The sequence below is a fragment of the Gadus macrocephalus genome, chromosome 5 (assembly GCF_031168955.1).
Source record: "Gadus macrocephalus chromosome 5, ASM3116895v1".
Taxonomy (NCBI): Eukaryota; Metazoa; Chordata; class Actinopteri; order Gadiformes; family Gadidae; genus Gadus; species Gadus macrocephalus.
Window position 1 is genome coordinate 1,475,977 of NC_082386.1, and position 15,817 is coordinate 1,491,793.

The following is a 15,817-nucleotide window of genomic DNA, read 5'->3' on the forward strand; positions in this document are numbered from 1 at the left end:
GCAGACATCACAGTAATGTCACAGACTGCTTTCAATAGGCTAGCGCGGCGCCCACGATTGGTCATGACTGGGCCAAAACCACTCGTTACCAGCCAAGGAGGTGAAGTGCTATGTGTGGGCAGATTCCTTGCCACAAGTCCATACAAGGGACAGCAATACTAAGTACTGGGTGACTGTTATAAGGGGGCCGTACTCACATAATCTACTGGGACGCAGTGTCGCTAAGAGAATGGGCCTGGTGATGAGAGTCAATGCTGTTGCATCAGATCTGCTAGAGGGTGTGTTTTGGGACATTGGCCTGTTCAAGTGTGACCCTGTGAAGATTGAATTGAAGCCGGATGCAGAGCCCTACACCCTGACAACGCCACGCCGTATCCCGTTTCCTCTCCTGCCAAAAGTTGTAGCTGAATTGCGACGCATGCTGTCCCTGGGCATAATCGAGGAGGTCACGGACCCCACAGATTGGTGTGCCCCGATGGTCCCTGTCGAAAAGAAGAACAAAGAAGTAAGAGTGTGCGTAGACCTAAAACAGCTGAACAAAGCAGTAAAACGTGAGAGGTACATTTTGCCAACGCTTGAAGACATCGCTGGCTGGAGCGAATATATTCTCCACTCTCGACACTTCATGCAGATTTTGGCAAATCCCGTTGGAGGAGAATAGCCACAAGCTGACAACGTTCATTACTCCCATTGGCAGGTTCCGAAGACTCCCATTTGGGATAACGTCAGCCCAAGAAATTTTTCAAAGACGGGTTTGGGACTTTGCTTTGGAACCACGAGGGGGGTGTGGTAGTGATGGACGACATTCTGGTGTATGGAGCCACGACCGAGGAGCATGACCGTAGTCTGAATGCAGTTTTGAGGACTGTCAAAGACAGTGGACTGAAATTGAACGGGGCCAAATGCCACTTTGGCAAGTCAGAAATTCAGTACTTTGACAGACACCTCATCAGTGCGGATGGCCTGAGGCCGGACCCCAGCAAGGTGAAGGCAGTCACCCAAATGGCCAGTCCAACAAGTGTCGAGGAACTGCGTCAGGTCCTGGGCCTCATCAACTATGTTGGGAGATTTCTGCCTGATCTCTCCACCAAACTGCATCCGATCACTGATCTGCTAAAGAGGGAAAACGACTCGGTCTGGAGTGAGGCACAGGAAAGAGCGTTTGAGACTGTCAAAGCCATGCTTGTGTCAGCCCCTGCTCTGGCATACTACGAAGCTAACAGGAAGACTGTCGTCAGTGCAGACGCGAACAGCTAGGGCTTAGGGGCTGCGTTAATGCAGGAACATGGCGGCGAGTGGAAGCCAGTGGCATTCTGTTCTCGTACACTGTCAGAGGCCGAGAAAAGGTACTCACAAATTGAAAAGGAGTGCCTAGCGTGTGTGTGGGCCTGCGAGTGGTTTGCACGCTACGTACAAGGTATGGACAGTTTTCACGTGCACACAGACCACAAACCTCTTGTGCCGCTTATCAATACCTACGACCTGGACAAAGCTCCTCCTAGGTGTCAGAGGCTTCACATGCGCCTTCTTCGTTTTAATGTGGTGGCCGAGCACATTCCAGGGGAACAGTTAGTCGTCGCCGACACACTCTCCAGACAGCCCTTGTCCGAGGTGAGCGATGGGGAGCTGGAGCACGAGGTACAGGCCTACGTGGAATCGTTGCCAATGCTCCAGTCTCCTCACAAAGACTCAGCGAGATCCGCACAGCTACCCAACAGGACGGTGAGCTGCTGCAGATCATAGCCTTTATCAGAAATGGGTGGCATCTCTACAGCCTTATTTTTCTGCTAGGGCTCATCTCTCCGAAACAGATGGGCTGGTGCTATATCAGGAAAGGATCGTTATCCCTGTTGCGTTGAGATCTGCCATTCAGGAGCAGATTCATGGAGGCCATCAGGGCTTGACAAGTTGCCGTGTGCGAGCCAGGATGTCAGTGTGGTGGCCACGCATCATTGGTGAGATAACACAGAAAGTCTCAGCATGCCACTTCTGCGTCGAAAACAGACCCACTCAGCGACATGAGCCACTACTGACCACAGCCCTACCAGAGGGCCCATGGCAGCGCATTGCAGCAGACCAATGCGAAATGGAAAAGAAGAGTTATAGCTCACCTCTTTTCAACGTCCACCATACAAGTCATCAACAGGCTCAAAGCCATGTTCGTGAGATGGGGGATACCACTTGAACTGGTGAGTGACAACGGCCCACAGTTCACATCTGGGGAGTTCAAAGACTTCAGTGAGAAGTATGGTTTTGCCCCTACTACCACTAGCCCTCACTACCCCCAGGCGAACGGTGCAGCAGAACGGGCTGTTAAGACGGCCAAGCACATCCTGAAGCAGCCCGATCCACATCTCGCTCTGTTGTGTTACAGAGCTACCCCTAGTGCAGCAACCGGTGTGAGCCCAGCTCAGCTCATGACTGGGAGACGCATCAGAACTACAATTTCTATGTTGGAAGAGAAGCTGCAGCCTGCACCTGTTGACACACAACAATTTCAGAAAAAAGACACTCAGACAAAGTCGTCCTAACGGTTCTACTACGACCGCCGCCACTCTGCATGTCCACTTCCACCACTTCATCAGGGCCAGGACGTCAGAGTCAAGATTGATGGAGATAAGGGGTGGAAAACTCCTGCTACAGTCGTTGGCCGGTGCAAAAGAGCCCCGGTCGTACCTGGTGAATATGGACGGCGGCGCAGTGCTGCGTCGCAACCGGAGACACCTGCAGGCCTTGCCGGGGTCTGCAGATTCGTCTGCAGAACAGCAGCTGCGGGCTGAGAGACCTACATCACTGCCAAGCGGGTCTTCTCCTGCGGCCAGTCCTGCCCTCAGGGACAAGCCACCAGACCAGATGTCACCAGACCGAGCCGTGGGGCATGCATCCCCGCATACACCGCCAGGGGGGTGCAGGTGACTTCCAGAGGTCGTGAGGTCAGACTTCCTTACAGGTATAGGGACACTTAACTCTTAGGCCTGCTTTAATACACTTATGATACACTTCAAATTAAAGCAGGGATTGGTTATGTTATTAAGTTTAAATGTTATTGTTGGGATTTTTTACTATTTAGGGTTACCCTTTCATACAGTTATAAGAAATGTACTTTTGAGTTACGAAATGGAATTGGACTGTATGGCGTTTGCTGAAGTCGGAAACCCATGGACTTTTTCAGAGCAATAGGGACAGCAACTATTGAGGGCAGAATAATCCCTACGTTGCTGTGGATGGCGGGCAGTCTACCCCAAAATCCTAGTTCTATGTGACCCTGTTATGGAAATTATGTCTGTTCTGTTTTGGGTAATGCATGGGATATCTCAATGACTTAAAAGGGGGAAATGTAGTGATGTATGAATGTATGGGCCACCGTAATGCCATAAATGTGATGTCATATCCCTGTGTCCGGAAATAAACCAGTTGTTTAGTCTATTAATGACACCTACACGGTAGTCACGGTTAATGCCTCCGCACATGACAGAAACCAAACCAGACAAAACCTTTTCTCCTCTCCGCCGTGTGTGTGAGCACTGTGCATGCACAGCTTTCACTGCTGATTGGCTGTTACCCGTCGTGGCTCTGCGTGTAACCAGAGCGTGTAACCAGAGCGTGTAACCAATCAGATGTTGCTGTGGGTGGGACAATGCTGGAGACTATGGCAAGCCAACCCCACCATAAAACGCCACCATTTAGACGCGTATCACCTTCATTACGCCGTACAAAACGCCGTAAAATATGGCAAGCCATCCCCGCCAGAAAACGGCATCATTTAGACGCGTATCACCTTCATTATGCCGTAAAAAACGCCGTAAAATGTGCAAAAAAGCGCCGCTTTTTACGCCGCAATTGAGCCTTTCAAGAGCGTGCGTAAAAAGCGCCGTTTTGAACATCAAACCGCGCGTAAAATACGGTGCTTTTGTGCACATCACAACGCCGTAAAATACGGCGTTTCTCTAGTATGCTAATAATCTCCGCCCTTCTTTTCTCTCAGCCAAGGCATTTGAAGTGTTTGCGCCCAATCGCTGAACAAGACAAGCAGACCAAATCAGTTCAACACAGATCTCCTCTCATTTGGCGTTAGTTGTAGCGTCATATTCATATAGATATATATATTAGTAAATGCAGTTTCAACGTTGTGATAACCGTGGTCCAATCGATAGAGACGCTTGCTATGTAGGGAAGAGGTTGTCGGATCGAATCTATATATTGTCAGATTTGTGCTTTTGTCAGATGGTCACGCTTTTATGATCGCAATGCTTTTTAGTCCGCAAGCCAGACCTCCTGTGTTATAAGTTCCAAATTCAGTGCCTTTTTAGTCAGCCAGCCAGATCATCTAGGTGTCTTGTTACACGCTTTATAAGTTAATTATATTTAAATTATTACAGCCATGGAGCCTTTATTTTCGCGGAGTTATCGTAACATCCTCTCTTGTTCAATCGATATAAATACACAGTGGAAAGGAGTGAGAGGGAGCCATAGAGAGAGACACTGATGAACTGGGGAGCCATGCTCTAACAACGTTCAGAGGCTTGTAACAGTCTACTGAGTCCGTCACGGTGCTTAAATGGGCTCTGGAGACGCAGGAATGTTGTTGGATTCAACTATTTGTGCATGGAAGCAAAAAAATATCTCCCCATTGTTGGGAAAAATAGCCTGATGAGCACATCACATGGCAGTCACATTACAATATAGTCAACTTTTAACACATAACACAAACATGATAATATATAGTCAGGTCAAGGCCAGAGCCAAGGCCCCATTTCCCAAGCAGGCAAATGGTAGACACTCAGACAATGCACCAGTCATCCTCAAGAACGGGAGAGCCACATTAAATTATCACACAGGAGACACTTCGGGGGGGCACTCCCCCGTTTTAATTTATCACACAGGAGACATTTTGAGAGCTCTCCCCCGTTAGGAGGAACACAAGAAGATCCAGGGCCTGGGAGCCAAGGTCAAGCAAAAACACACAGAACCACACACATCTCAAACGCACACACCTCATCGAGAGGAGGATACAGCTTAAGACTGTATCACACAGGGACTCATCATCTTCTTCTGAAGCAGACCTTCCACGGAGGCGAAGCTCCGGACGAACCATCAGCGCTGATTAGGGACTTAGACATATTCGATCTCTCACGCTTTATGACTCTGTATAACCGTTGCCACTTTACTTAATAAATCCAAGGTCCTCGTGCCGACCCTAACCCTAACTAGACAGACCGTTTTTCCCCTCAATTTGGCGACCCCGACGTGATATTTTTTCTGAAATTGAACCGCAACTGGGAAACGAGAGACGGAGAGCGGCACGACCTCGGGACCCCGGAGCACCGGACCGATTCCTGCAGTCTCACCTCGGGCCCAACAAAAGGTAGGCAGAACCTGTTGATAAAATCCAAACTCTGCATAGTTATATAGGAAACACATTAGGAGGTGAGACTGTGAGAGCGGTTCGCTACGGGATATCTGAGAGACGCCGAGATCGTTTAATGGCCTGTGGCATGTGCCACCGCGACCACTGACATACCATGGCATATGCCGTTCTGGAACGGTAACTGCCGTTCTGAAACGGTAACTGCCGTCGCGACCACTGACATACCATGGCATATGCCGTTCTGGAACGGTAACTGCCATTCTGAAACGATAACTACCGTTCTGAAACGGTAACTGCCGTCGCGACCACTGACATACCATGGCATATGCCGTTCTGGAACGGTAACTGCCGTTCTGGAACGGTAACTGCCGTTCTGAAACGGTAACTACCGTTCTGAAACGGTAATGCCATGGCATATGCCTTTCTGGAACGGTAACTACCGTTCTGAAACGGTAACTGCCGTTCAGGTGGAACGGTAACTGCAGTTCCCAACAATGGTATGTGACACCAGCATAACTCCTCCGTATAATTTCAAGACAGGTATTGCCATTAATGTAAAGGTATATATTTGGTATTTATTGACACAATATCACAACATAACGCCGTAAATAAAGGGATTTACACGTTTCTCTCGTCCGTGCTGTTGTTATGATATTTCCGATCTGTTTGTTGTTGCTTTTGTAATGACAGATGCTTTTGAAAACAGCCGGACTTGCTCCGGTGACGGTAGTTATAGCCTAGCCTTCTAGGTGGCCATAGAGCTATAGTCTATTGCTTTGTTCCAATATCCATACTATCCGCAGTCATTATACTTTATTTTAGTATGACTTCTTTTTTATATAGTTTGAGTACGTAGTGCGTTGCAATTAAGATCAGGGCGAAAGGAAGTGTAGTGAAAGGACCCGGATGGTATACTCAAAACGGTCAAACCGATGAGTGTGGAATCGTGGATTGTACACCTTTCGTGCTCCACGGCAGCGATCTAATAGCTACGTAGCTGAAGAGGCGGAGCCAGGCTGAGCCAACGTCGGCGCATTTTCTTTAATAGGTCCATGCATTTTCCACGTATCCTGCATTAATGGAGTCATTTTGTTGTTTTAATAGCTTTATAACTACTATGTGTAAAGTGTTCACCGTTCAAAGCGAGATGTTTATTGCGGTTGCGATCGTAGTTTCCGTTAGGGGTGGCACTGTAGGCTATGGCTAGACAGTCATCCATTTTTCCACTCGTGTTTTATCAAGATGTTCTAGTAGCGTAGCCTATAATAAAGCCTACTGTATGACTGCTTCAGCTCATAACTATTCAATAGGCCAAATATTAAGTTTTGCATTTGTTGTTATTGGTGTTTAACCAAATAATTTAAGCAGGCCTATAGGTTCCTATCATTTAACCCTGATCCAGTGTCATAAACCTTTCTATATCGACATGATCCAGTGGTATCATGGCATACAGGCCAAAAGTTTTTCCGCTGGCAAGCCAATTATGTTAATCGGAAGTTCCATTTCCTACTGGAACCACCGTTTTTCCGCTGGCATGCCACTCATGTAAAATGGTATTACCAGTTTCTACTGGCACCTACCGTTTTTCCGCTGGCATGCCACTCATGGAAAATGGTAATTACCAGTTTCTACTGGCACCTACCGTTTTTCCGCTGGCATGCCACTCATGGAAAATGGTAATTACCAGTTTCTACTGGCACCTACCGTTTTTCCGATGGCATGCCACTCATGGAAAATGGTAATTACCAGTTTCTACTGGCACCTACCGTTTGCCAGTAGATATTCCTTTCCTGTGGTATTTGCCCGTTCATACACACATACCACTCATGATTCACAGCTACACAATCATTCTTATAAAAACGGTAGGTGCCAGTAGAAACTGGTAATTACCATTTTCCATGAGTGGCATGCCATCGGAAAAACGGTAGGTGCCAGTAGAAACTGGTAATTACCATTTTCCATGAGTGGCATGCCAGCGGAAAAACGGTAGGTGCCAGTAGAAACTGGTAATTACCATTTTCCATGAGTGGCATGCCAGCGGAAAAACGGTAGGTGCCAGTAGAAACTGGTAATACCATTTTACATGAGTGGCATGCCAGCGGAAAAACGGTGGCCTGTATGCCATGATACCACTGGATCATGTCGATATAGAAAGGTTTATGACACTGGATCAGGGTTAAATGATAGGAACCTATAGGCCTGCTTAAATTATTTGGTTAAACACCAATAACAACAAATGCAAAACTTAATATTTGGCCTATTGAATAGTTATGAGCTGAAGCAGTCATACAGTATAGGCTTTATTATAGTCTACGCTACTAGAACATCTTGATAAAACACGAGTGGAAAATGGATGACTGTCTAGCCATAGCCTACAGTGCCACCCCTATAGAGTGGCGAAGTCACGCCTCTTCCGGTAGGGCTCATGGGACCTATGAGATCGAAAAATATGAATGGGTGTCAATGGAGAGAAAATAATTATTTTCTGGTCCCAGTCTTTATATGCCCTGGATTACACATATGTTGTTTGTGGATTTAAATGATAATTTTTCATGCAAAGAAAACTAAAAATGTTCGTGAAGAAGTTTGATAATTGTAGGTTTTATGTGAGGCCGCTTTGTGAACTACAGCTCTTCGCTGCTCTAGACGCATATGATATACGTCACCACACCCGCCCTTGGAACTCGGCACAGAGATGGCGATCTCTCTGCCCCACTTCACCGCTTTTTCCAAGGGGAGGATAAAAGCATCGAAAGAGGTGAAAACCATTATAAGTCGGGGCACGTGCAGAGTTTCAGTTATGCCGATGGGAAGATTGTCGGTCTTCTCCACGCCAGTCGCAGGGAGCGTGACGTCACATACGAGCCGTGTAGTCTTTCTCGTTGTGTTTTCTCTACAGCCTTTATCTGAACAATTGCACAATAAACGGTCGAACTCTTTGCATGAAAAATTATCCTTTAAATCCACAAACAACGTATGTGTAATCCAGGGCATATAAAGACCGGGACCAGAAAATAATTATTTTCTCTCCATTGACACCCATTCATATTTTTCGATCTCATAGGTCCCATGAGCCCTACCGGAAGGGGCGTGACTTCGCCACTCTATAGGGACCTGGCTCTGGTGCACTAACCGGAAACTACGATCGCAACCGCAATAAACATCTCGCTTTGAACGGTGAACTCTTTACACATAGTAGTTATAAAGCTATTAAAACAACAAAATGACTCCATTAATGCAGGATACGTGGAAGATGCATGGACCTATTAAAGAAAATGCGCCGACGTTGGCTCAGCCTGGCTCCGCCTCTTCAGCTACGTAGCTATTAGATCGCTGCCGTGGAGCACGAAAGGTGTACATCAATCCACACTCATCGGTTTGACCGTTTGAGTATACCATCCGGGTCCTTTCACTACACTTCCTTTCGCCCTGATCTTAATTGCAACGCACTACGTACTCAAACTATATAAAAAAATAAGTCATACTAAAATAAAGTATAATGACTGCGGATAGTATGGATATTGGAACAAAGCAATAGACTAGCTCTATGGCCACCTAGAAGGCTAGGCTATAACTACCGTCACCGGAGCAAGTCCGGCTGTTTTCAAAAGCATCTGTCATTACAAAAGCAACAACAAAACAGATCGGAAATATCCTAACAACAGCACGGACGAGAGAAACGTGTAAATCCCTTTATTTACGGCGTTATGTTGTGATATTGTGTCAATAAATACCAAATATATATACCTTTACATTTATGGCAATACCTGTCTTGAAATTATACGGAGGAGTTATGCTGGTGTCACATACCATTGTTGGGAACTGCAGTTACCGTTCCACCTGAACGGCAGTTACCGTTTCAGAACGGTAGTTACCGTTCCAGAAAGGCATATGCCATGGCATTACCGTTTCAGAACGGTAGTTACCGTTTCAGAACGGTAGTTACCGTTTCAGAACGGCAGTTACCGTTCCAGAACGGCATATGCCATGGTATGTCAGTGGTCGCGACGGCAGTTACCGTTTCAGAACGGTAGTTACCGTTTCAGAACGGCAGTTACCGTTTCAGAACGGCAGTTACCGTTCCAGAACGGCATATGCCATGGTATGTCAGTGGTCGCGGTGGCACATGCCACAGGCCAATAAACGATCTCGGCCCTACTGGGATATCTCGTGGGGATGAATAGAGCTGCATCCCAGCATTTCCCCATAAACCCGATTGACCCTGAACGCGTGACACATCGAATATCGGCTCGTTGCATGGTGAAAGAATACCCTCGAGACCATAGGGCCTATAAGAATCGGTCATAGTGATACAAGACTACCGATGGCCGAGTAATAAATGCCTGGGCCAAGAGTGGAACCCAGAGGGATGCCTGGGCCGCGGGTGGAACCCAGAGGGAAAGAGAAGAAACTAGGCTCGTTGCATGGTGAAGGAAATACCCTCGAGACCCTAGGGCCTATAAGAATCAGTCATAGTGATACAAGACTACCGATGGCCGAGTAATAAATGCCTGGGCCAAGAGTGGAACCCAGAGGGATGCCTGGGCCGCGGGTGGAACCCAGAGGGAAAGAGAAGAAACTAGGCTTGTTGCATGGTGAAGGAAATACCCTCGAGACCCTAGGGCCTATAAGAATCGGTCATAGTGATACAAGACTACCGATGGCCGAGTAATAAATGCCTGGGCCAAGAGTGGAACCCAGAGGGATGCCTGGGCCGCGGGTGGAACCCAGAGGGAAAGAGAAGAAACTAGGCTCGTTGCATGGTGAAGGAAATACCCTCGAGACCCTAGGGCCTATAAGAATCGGTCATAGTGATACAAGACTACCGATGGCCGAGTAATGAATGCCTGGGCCAAGAGTGGAACCCAGAGGGATGCCTGGGCCGCGGGTGGAACCCAGAGGGAAAGAGGAGAAAAAAAAACTAGGCTTGTTGCATGGTGAAGAAAATACCCTCGAGACCCTAGGGCCTATAAGAATCGGTCATAGTGATACAAGACTATCGATGGCCAAGTAATGAATGTGTATTAAATAATTCTATGTGGTAAGAAGGTTAGAGTCCTTTATCAGGGTTAGAGTCCCTTTGCAGAGGAAACAGTATGCCTGGGGCACGAGTGACACACAGAGAGACAGTGTGTGTATGCGCGAGTGAAAGAGAGAGAAAGGCTGTGAGCAATTCTGTGTGCGTCTGCGAGGGACAGAATGAGAAGTCTGTCGATATGTTTCTGTGTGTGCGTCTGCGGGAGACAGAATGAAAAGTCTGTCGATATGTTTCGGTGTGTGCGTCTGCGGGAGACAGAACGAGAGGTCCGTTGATATGTTTCTGTGTGTGCGTCTGCGGGAGACAGAATGAAAAGTCTGTCGATATGTTTCGGTGTGTGCGTCTGCGAGAGACAGAACGAGAGGTCTGTTGATATGTTTCTGTGTGTGCGTCTGCGGGAGACAGAACGAGAGGTCCGTTGATATGTTTCTGTGTGTGCGTCTGCGGGAGACAGAATGAGAGAAGTCTGTTGATATGTCTCTGTGTGTGCGTTTAGAGGAGACAGAGTGAGAAAGGCTGTGTGCGTCTCTGTGCGCGTGTACGCAAGAGGTGATGTTTCTGTGTGTGCGTTTGGAGGAGACAGAATGAGAAAGGTCTGTTTAGGTGTGTGTGTGTTTGTGTGAGAGGGAGCGAGAGAGATAGCAAGGAGAGATAGCAAGGAGAGCTAAAGTCGGAGGACGATCGAGAGGGACCATTTTCCCTCTAGACAGTTTGAGGTAGCGATAGAGTGCGTGTTTTTCTAACAATGAACGGTTGTTTCAGGACCACGAGAAGGGACTCTGTATGGTTTTCAGGCCCAGAGTGTAATCCCCTTCCCCATATGTGTAGTCCTCCCATTCGATACATTTGCGGTCCCCGTCCACCATATTTGAAGTCCTCTACTCCACCTCATGTTGTAGTTCCCCTCCCTAGAATTGTATGGAAGTTAGAACCTGTGAGGGTGTTTTGGTTCGGCCTGACGAGGCCTGTACCAATTTCGGTGGTCAGCTTCTAGTTTTGTGTATATAGAAATTTGGAAAGGGGGAGCAGTATTAAGTTATATCTAATAAAGTGAAAAGTTATTTGTGAATGAAGGGACAGAAGGATCTTTTTGTGTGTGAGAGATAGTTATTAGGTCCTGTTCCATGATGGGGAGTTGAGGATGTTGCATTCCAGGCTTATCTGTTAACGGTCCTAGCTGCTGCTTGACCCTAAGGGGAGTGAGGAAGGGTGAGAGAGAGAGAACACATTTCCCCCCCATTTGTCGACCTACACCATTCAGGCAGTACAGAGAGACACACTAACACACAGTACAGAGAAAGGAAATAGAGTGTGTTCAACTGAAAGTGTGTGGTGGCCATACGCCATAAAATACCACATATCCAAGGACTGCAGGTAGAGCTCTGTTGAGTTTTCAGGCTTTGATAAATTTGTAGTTCCCTGTCTGCCATGTTTGAAGTTCTTTGTAGTCTCTGTCCATAGGTTTCACCTGAACAACCCCTCTGCTGGCCGAGAAAAGGAACTACCCATGGTTTCTCTCACACCCAGCCCCCAGAGCACGCTCGCTTTCAAGGCGTTATGGCCGCACCCAACGTGGGAGGGAGACACCCTTATCTGTTGTCTTGCACCAAACAGCACCCCGTACTGAGGAGGGAGAGAGAGCGTGTTCTCCTGAAGGAGGGAGAGAGTCACAGGGAGACACGCAGCGGATATTCACATTATGGCTAATTTGTTTTTCTTTAAGTTTAGTCTTAGTTTTGTTTTTTATTCAGGATGATGAACATCCTGACACAGTTATCATTCAGGATGAAGAACATCAAAGTTCATGAGGAGGTTATAAGGACAATAACATTGATACTTTAATAGGACAACAGTGATGATAATCGAATGCAATTGGACTAAAGAAGGTGTTGCTATTAACTAAGTGATTAATATTATTTTCACACAGGAAAGAATAATTGAATAAATATGGATATGATTAAAGAAGGAGAATAATAATAAAATAAAGTAATCTTGATAAACTGTACAAGTAGGACTACACCTATTAAAATATGGGGTGTATCTCTTTTGTCAAGGATGACAGGTGGATTGACGCCACATCTGCTGGGAAGGGGTCCTACATGCTATGTTGTCAATTTGGATTCGGAAGTAGTGGGTTTACCTTTCAAATGCCACTACTGCTGCTGCAACACTTTAATAATTTTAACTCTGATAAATTACCTTTTGTTTTATAGTTTCCCTGATGTATATCCAATACGCACACACTTGGCTGCATAGAACAGATGGGGCTGAAGACTCTGTCTCCATCCCTCCACTTTGCGATCTATACCACCATATGGGTGGGGATTGATTGTATCCCAGGTATGGCATCCTGCAGCGAGCCAGTATGGAAGGCTGGTTAGCCAATGACGGGTAAGATCCCACCTTGACACCCGGGACGACCTAAGGCAGGCACAGTCACGATTACTTGGCAGAGTCGCTGTGGGCACTGGCTTACTTGATCATGAAATCACGAGCTGCAACAATCATAGGAAGTGCCGGGTGGGGTGTAGGGTGGAGGAGGAACAGGAGTCAGATATGTCAGCTCTGGCAGCAGAGGTGGTCTTGGAACGGGGCATGTCGCGTTTTATTTTATTTTACCTTTGTGGTATAGAAGGCCACTAACGCATGTACGTTTTTCGGTTTAGTGCATGACTTTGGAACAGCGTGGTTTCAGGCGGCTGATGGTAAACCCACCCATATTGGGCTTTGGTTTTGGACATACTGGTTTCGATTTCCCTTCCCAAAAGATTGGTTTCAGTTTGCTGATGCTTAAGGTTAGACGTTTCGACGTTGGTTGCACTAACGGCGTTCTTAGATTTGCTTATCATTTAATGCACATGGTTTTGACCATTGCAAGGGGGAGGTATTGAGGAGAATTAAAAAAAATAATAATAATTTGAAAACAAGGTTTTTTTTCATCATACTTGCAAACAATAATTGACATCCAGCTAACTGAGTGTGAAATATAAAACAAAAACAAAACAGTGTTCAACAGATGGGTAGAAGCAGTCCCATCAAAAGACCAAAGTGCGGCTACAGTAATCAAGTTTCGGACTAGAGAAGTCATGACAAGGTTTGGAATTCCGTCAGAAATAAGCTCAGACAAAACGTTTATTCAGAGAACACTCAAACGAGTGATTCAACCTTTGCATGTCACATAAAGACTAGATTACGCCCCAATCCTCAACCACAAGGTATGGTGGAAAGAGTGAATGGGACGCTCAAGACAAAGAATTAACAACATTTGTGCAAGCACTAAATTGAATTGATGCACTACCACTGACACTAATGAGTTATCGCATGAAAACTAACAGAACGACGCATGTAACCCCGCATGAAATGCTTAAGGGTCGACCCATGCCTTCACTTAACATTCGAGGGTGCCAAAAGGGACTTCCATTCGAGTAATTAGAAATAGAATTAAGGAAAATATGTTTGAACATCTAACTGTTGTACATAAGTTTGTAATTCCAGCAAGAGAAACACAAAGTTCCAGGGCCGGAGGAGGAGCCAGATGCAGACACGCCCGGAGCTGACCAACCACCCAAGGATGATGCAATCAGATTTCGCACCGGATGGGTCGGTGGCCAGGGTGCTGGCAGGGTTACAGTCCCTCAGATTAGAGTTGGCAGAGAGCTTCGGCATTAATGACCCCTTCACAGGATGGATGGAGAGCCCAATGAGCGATGGGCGCTACAGGTGCAGCAGGTGCCATCCAAGCTTACCTGGGGATCGAGTATACACCGGAGAGTTTGGACGAGGGACCACCAGAGGGGCCCGACCTGATCCGGCTGGAGAACATGGTGGGCTGCCCCATTCCCGTCCCCGCCAACGGCACCACCCCCCTCCCACCTGATGCACCCACGTCGCCCGGACCAGGGATCTGCGTTCCGGTACCAGGGGCTGCGGCCCGTTCCCTTAAGGCTTGAGGGCGCCCCTGGCTGTATTCACTTCTGTACGCTTCACTGTTTTCAGCCGCTCCCATATCTATGCCCGCGTCTACGCAACCGACGCCGGGAACGCAAATGTTGTTGTTTATATCGCTGTCCCACTAGATGGAGCTCGGGGATACACACGGGCGAGATTCCAGGGGCCTTGATTGCCCGTTTATCAGATGAGGTCCTGAGCGCAGCTGAATAAAAGGGTCTAATGCTCAGGTGGCGCCTTGCGACCACCTGCCCGTGATGACGCTCAGGACTATTCCGTGGTTTCAGTTCCCGTGCCCCGGGCCTACCCTGAATACCCCATGCGTGTGATTGCTTATTGTTACACGACCAGTTAACTCCTCCTCACATCCTTAGTGTGTGGTCATCTAGGGATGGGTTGAGGGGGATTGCCATTCGTTGTGTACCTCATATCTTTCTGATATTATTATTATTATTTAGGGACACGTTTCATGGTTGCATTTCTTTCCTGTGATTGTTATTGTGTAGTGTTTGTGTGATTGTTGCATTTTTGTTTATATCGTTATTGTTTACTGTTAGTTTTATTGTTGCATTTTGTTGTTGTTATGGTTTGGTGTTGGTTTTGTTGTGTATCATCTGCTGCCAGTATTGTTGGTATTGTCTGCTAGCGATGTAAGGCCGGGGTGGATGCCACCCCCTAGGTGGGGTGTGTATGGCATACCCATGTCTGAAGCAGGGGTAGCGTTTCTCCCACATGGTTCCCCATACAACCGGTCCAGCGAGTTGTTTTAGTCCCATGCTCATGGTTGTTTGTTTTTATGATCATTTTGCCTTCCTTCTGTTATTTCTAATGGTAGTCCCGCGCTGGAGTCCTATCCCTCGTACCCCTATTGAGTAAAAGTCGTCTTGCGACGACTTGAGGGGGATATGTTGGGAAAAATAGCCTGATGAGCACATCACATGGCAGTCACATTACAATATAGTCAACTTTTAACACATAACACAAACATGATAATATATAGTCAGGTCAAGGCCAGAGCCAAGGCCCCATTTCCCAAGCAGGCAAATGGTAGACACTCAGACAATGCACCAGTCATCCTCAAGAACGGGAGAGCCACATTCAATTATCACACAGGAGACACTTCGGGGGGGCACTCCCCCGTTTTAATTTATCACACAGGAAACATTTTGAGAGCTCTCCCCCGTTAGGAGGAACACAAGAAGATCCAGGGCCTGGGAGCCAAGGTCAAGCAAAAACACACAGAACCACACACATCTCAAACGCACACACCTCATCGAGAGGAGGATACAGCTTAAGACTGTATCACACAGGGACTCATCATCTTCTTCTGAAGCAGACCTTCCACGGAGGCGAAGCTCCGGACGAACCATCAGCGCTGATTAGGGACTTAGACATATTCGATCTCTCACGCTTTATGACTCTGTATAACCGTTGCCACTTTACTTAATAAATCCAAGGTCCTC